Genomic DNA, 5,239 nt, shown 5'->3' with positions numbered 1-5,239 from the left:
CACTCATGTTTACTCAGCAGGCGCCAACGTGTCATGCCAGCTGGCAGCTAACAATGAATGCAAATAGCAGGCACCTAAACGTTTAAATTCAAATTCGAAAAGTATTTGAATGTAAACGTTTAAACGAAAAGTGTTTTTCTTTTATAACATTTGACTCAAGAAAGGCATCACATTTAATTTGCCAGGGCATATTCCTCTCGTCGAGACGCGTCGAATGAACTTTAACTTGACTTTTAAAAGGTTAACTTGAAAATTTGAAAAATGAAAATTCCCCGTCATGATCTGATTGGAAAAAGTCATGTTGCTTTTCGGTAAATCCGTATCGTCGAGCCGAACACCTCTAAGGCATTTTCATCGCTCTAGCATGCCTCTATCAGAAGATAGGTATCAGTGACAAACTTTTAGACCCCATTCGTGACCTGAAATCGACACTTTTTTTAACCCCACATCTGTTCTCCGGTGAATTTCCGGGAAGCACGAAAGATCTCTTTTAAGAAGTGTCCAATCGTCCGATCCTGATCAAATTTGTGTGTTCGTAAGCTTGCTCTGGCATTGCTTGATCTGCCAAGACAGACAAAATTGAGAAAAATCGAGTGACTGTACCTTTTTTGAAGGTTTCTAAACAACTTGTCTGAACTCACCGGGGGAACAAATGTGGGGTTTAAAAAAAGGTGTCGAAATGACCTAAGAGACATAACGAGGGGTTACGGGTGCCATTTTCCGGTTCAGTGTACCACGTTTACTTGTGAGTCGGTGTTTGAAAGTGATTCGAATGACGTTCGTCTAAAACAGGCGCCTTTCAATTTTCTCTCGTTGACATAGGAATGCCAGATAGGGAAGGCGCAAAACGAAACTGACTTTAGGTCATCGATATCAACTTTTCGAGATGCAAATTTTATAGATATTATTACTCTCATAAATCGCTGAAAGTTTCAAGGCGATTGTTCATATGGTGTAGCTATGACCAGCATACTAACTTTTTCCGAGGTATGGTCACTTGACGTGACCTGGTGACCTGATCTTGAGCGACCAGGGTATGAAGTTTTGACGTGTGCGGAAAAGATGCATTAACCCGCGCGGGGCTGGGGGGGGTAAATTTTACCCCCCCTCGCGAATTTTTGCGATATCTCAAAAACGGCGGCGCGCAGCGCCGCCAAACTTTCAGTACCTTTTCTTACATCAATTTGACACCTTCCCTGAAAATTTGAGCGAAATCCGTGGGAAATTTTTTGAGAAATTGACGTTTTAGTGACGTCATGTTCGCCATTTTCGCCTCAAAAACGGCGAAAGTTCAAACGCCGCTAACATCTTCATTTTTAAAGGAATCAAGACGTAACAAAAAAGGTTATACGTAATTTTACTTTGTCTATCAAATGGCTATCTCGGTTTTTTGAAAATTTTGGATTTTGGCCTAAATTTTTTCAAAAAACTGATTTTTTTGGGAAAATCATTATAAAATCCAAAATTTTGAGTCTATCGAAAAAACCGGAATATATGTCAGAGAAGTGGTCTATGTGCACCTACATACCAAATTTTAGAAGAATCGGTTCAAAAATGTGGGAGTTATTCAAAATTTTATGACGTCACGACACACAAAATTTTTGAAAAATGACTTTTTTGGAAGTTCTAGACCTCGTACGGAAACAAAAATAGCACCATTCGATTCGCCGTGAAAAACTGCATCAGATAGACACCTTTTTAGGCCTTAACAACCAACTTCAAAATTTGACCTCACTTGACCTGACCTTGACCTGACCTCGACCTGAAATTCATCCAGAGGTGGTCCATATCACTTATTGAGTGTGCCTATTGAATTCTATGAGTAAAATGACCCATAAAACATGTGTCGCACATGCCCTTTTCTATATTTTGTTTTTTGGTGACCTGACCTGACCTGACCTGACCTTGACCTTGACCTCTGAATGATATTGTATGCAACTAATATTGTCTTGGTAGCCTAAGAACACGTTTTGGGCGATCAGTCTCAGTCCATGACTCCATCCTTCGGCAACTACGGTGCAAGGCCGATACTGTAGAAACTTGCAATTTGTACCCTTGACCTGACCTTGACCTTGACCTCAAACTTTAAATTAAGTACATGTTTTTAGTAGTTCGTGATGAGAGCTTTCGATTGGCGTTTGAATTTTCCAAATCGGACCATTAGTTCGGGAGATAACAGGGGGGGTAAAATTTACCCCCCCCCCCCAGCCCCGCGCGTTCGGCTGGGGACCCCAGCCCCGCGCGGGTTAACAGGTGTTCAAAAATCGCAGAGGTGTCCGGACCCTCCCCCCGCCTCCCCTCCCCGGCCCGGCTCCACTGTGCCGCCATGTGTCATATCATGTCTCAATGTATCGCGCGCATAGCCGCGCACGGCCGGTCCCCTCACTGACTTCTGCTGGCTACGACCTGCCACCAACCGCAACCATACGAGTACCTGTCAGGAAGCCTATAAATGTCACCCGTCCGTCGCGCTTCGAACCCGGACTGTTATAACCCGGAACGCGTGCTCTCACCACGCGGAGTCCAACGCTCTACCAACTGAGCTACGGGACCGGCTGAGAATGCGGAGCTGTGCAAAACAGAGCGTCATCAACCTCGATCACTCAGGTCAGGGCTGGCTGAGGTCACAGAGGTCACACGGCGCGTCCCTTGAGACCAGAGAACCTCACATGCCGGGAGGCCCACACTGGGGCGGATATTGGGTTGCAGGGGTCAGACGAAACGTGGCGGCACTCTTCCCAGCGGCACAGCCGCCGGGGAAGCTGGGGACATCCCCTGCCCGTCATCAGACACGGCTAGTATCAACAGCAGCACGAGCTCGGCCAGTGCTGCGCCGCGCAAACAGCGGGGGCCGGGAAAGGGGGCATACCGTGCCCCGCGGAGACCGAGCGGGTGCCGGCGCCTCAACGGCAAACCGTGACCTGTGGCGCCGACCAGCCCGGAACCGGCATAGTCCCAGACAACGGCGGCTGGTTGGAGCAGGGGAGGGTCGAGGGAAGAAAACTAACAAACTATGGCCATCCGGCGCGGCGGGTTGCAGAGAGCACCAGAGTCGTACTGACCCCGTGGCTTTTTCCTATGTACGGCCCTCCAGGCATTAACCCTCGCCGGCCGAGGGGGGGGGGGGCGGGTGCCGCCCCCCATAGGGTTTTTTTCACGATAGCTCCGAACACGCTGGCGATAGAGAGCTGAAACTTGGCATACCTGACCTTTGATCCAAGCCGCATCTTTTGACACCAACCGCATTTTTGGGTCAGGTCAGGTCACTGACCTATGACGTCATAAGTGAACCTCTGCACGGTCTTCAGATGTCGCAACTTCGCAACGCCCTCACTGCCAGAGGAGATGTCACAGGGAAATGAAACTTGCATGATCTAGTATCCATTATGAGTCTCACAACTTGTATATCTCGGATTTTTCCTAAAGGTCATATGAGGTCAGGTCATTTTCGTGACCTCACCATTATAAGTCAATGGGGAAAAATGAAAATTGCTATTCTGGCGCCGGGAACGATCTCCAACTATCTCAAGCACACAGAATCGTGATTTGATGCACTCCTTGCAAGGTTACATGCGTCACTTTTGCAATGTTGACCTTGCGTGACGTCATTTATGACGTCATCAAGGTCATATTAGTTTTTCGTCAATAACTCTTGATCAAATTGAGCTAGCGAGTCGAGAAAGCCACCAATGGACTCAGGAAGACCTGCCGAATCGAATGATATGCGACATGACCTCTTTCGACCAACTTCGTGACCTGGGGGTGCTGACCTGACCTTGACCTGAGGTCAACACCCCAAGTTGACCTGACCCGGACAAAAAGTATATCATTCGACGCGCCTGAGCGAGGCAAACACGATGCTGCCAAAATCGCGGCTCTGCGGCCGTTTTTTAAGAAGTTATTCACCAAAACCTGAACCGTACCCTGGGGCACTTGACCTGACCTCAGAGGTCACCGGTTGACCTAGGACCTTAAAATCGGGTACCGATCTCTGCGTCTCGTAACGGCGCACGCGCTCGTTTTTTCCGCGACGCGCTAGCTCCACCAGGGGCGAAACGGCGAGGGGGGGGGTCGTACCCGCTCCCCCCCCCCCCCCTCGGCCGGCGCGTATGTAGAAAACCAATAGGTCCGGCGAGGGTTAACCCGCGCCGGGCCGGTGCTCCACGACTTCCGGGCCGGGCCGGGGGGGGGGTGTCTGACCCCCCTTCTAACTCGGCTCCTGGGCCACGTAGCGACACGCGGTAAGCGGCAATCGAAAGAATGTCCAAAATAAGGACGGAAACACTCCAATCATTTTTGGGTCAGGTCAAAGGTCAGGTCACAAGAGGTCACCAAAGGTAAAATGTTGGCTAAAGCCGTTTTCACGACGGGCTATCCGGCGAATGCACCTGATTTGACCAAATCTGCACCTAATTTCTTTTACAGCAAATATCTTCATTTTATAAATTTATTTCAGTGTTTTAATCGATGATGCTCTCTGATAATATGACAAAGTAGGCATATAAGCAATTAGTGCAACCATAGCTGGTAGCTAAGAGACACACTGAACCTGATTTGACCAAATCTGCACCTAATCTGTACCAGATGTGCACCAAATGTGTACCAGATGGCCGTCGTGAAAACGGCTAAGTTCGACATTTTGGAAACTGCCAATGGCTAATTCGGCAACCGATAGAGCGCCGCGAAAAAGCGCATTCGGGGCGTTCCACGACAAATCAACAAGTGCCCTGCACTCTCATATTTTATTTTTTGCTTAACCCGCGCCCCAGTGGCGGTCTCAGCCAACTTCGTCGTAGTGTGGGGGGGGGGGGGCATATGTACCACCCACCTCTAACTCAAAAACTAAGAGGGCTAGAAAGACGCGGTAAAAAGCAGTCGATAGCTCTCAATGCGTACGTTTGAAAGTATTCCAGTCATTGTTCATCTTAGAGCAATATTGGGGTCACCAGAGGTCATCAAGGGTCAAAATTTGCCAATGGTCATTATATTTTTCAGAAAACATGCCGCTATCTCAGGAACTATGGTAGCTAGAAAAACGCATTGAAAAGCAATCGATAGCTTTTGAACTCTTCTTTTGATAAGGTAATAATCAAAATTGACCTCAGGTCAACGGTTTAGCCTCCAGAGGGCAAAACCTCCAAAAATAGCTGTTTTTACGGAAAGTGTTTTTCGACAATAACTTTCGACAACAAAAAGCAACGACATTTCTATTGCCAGAATCGTGTTCCTCTCGCCGAGA

Source organism: Amphibalanus amphitrite, unplaced genomic scaffold (genome assembly GCF_019059575.1).
Source record: "Amphibalanus amphitrite isolate SeventyFive unplaced genomic scaffold, NRLGWU_Aamphi_draft 000323F_arrow, whole genome shotgun sequence".
Taxonomy (NCBI): Eukaryota; Metazoa; Arthropoda; class Thecostraca; order Balanomorpha; family Balanidae; genus Amphibalanus; species Amphibalanus amphitrite.
The sequence above is the reverse complement of the archived record's forward strand: the minus strand, read 5'-3'. Positions refer to the sequence as shown.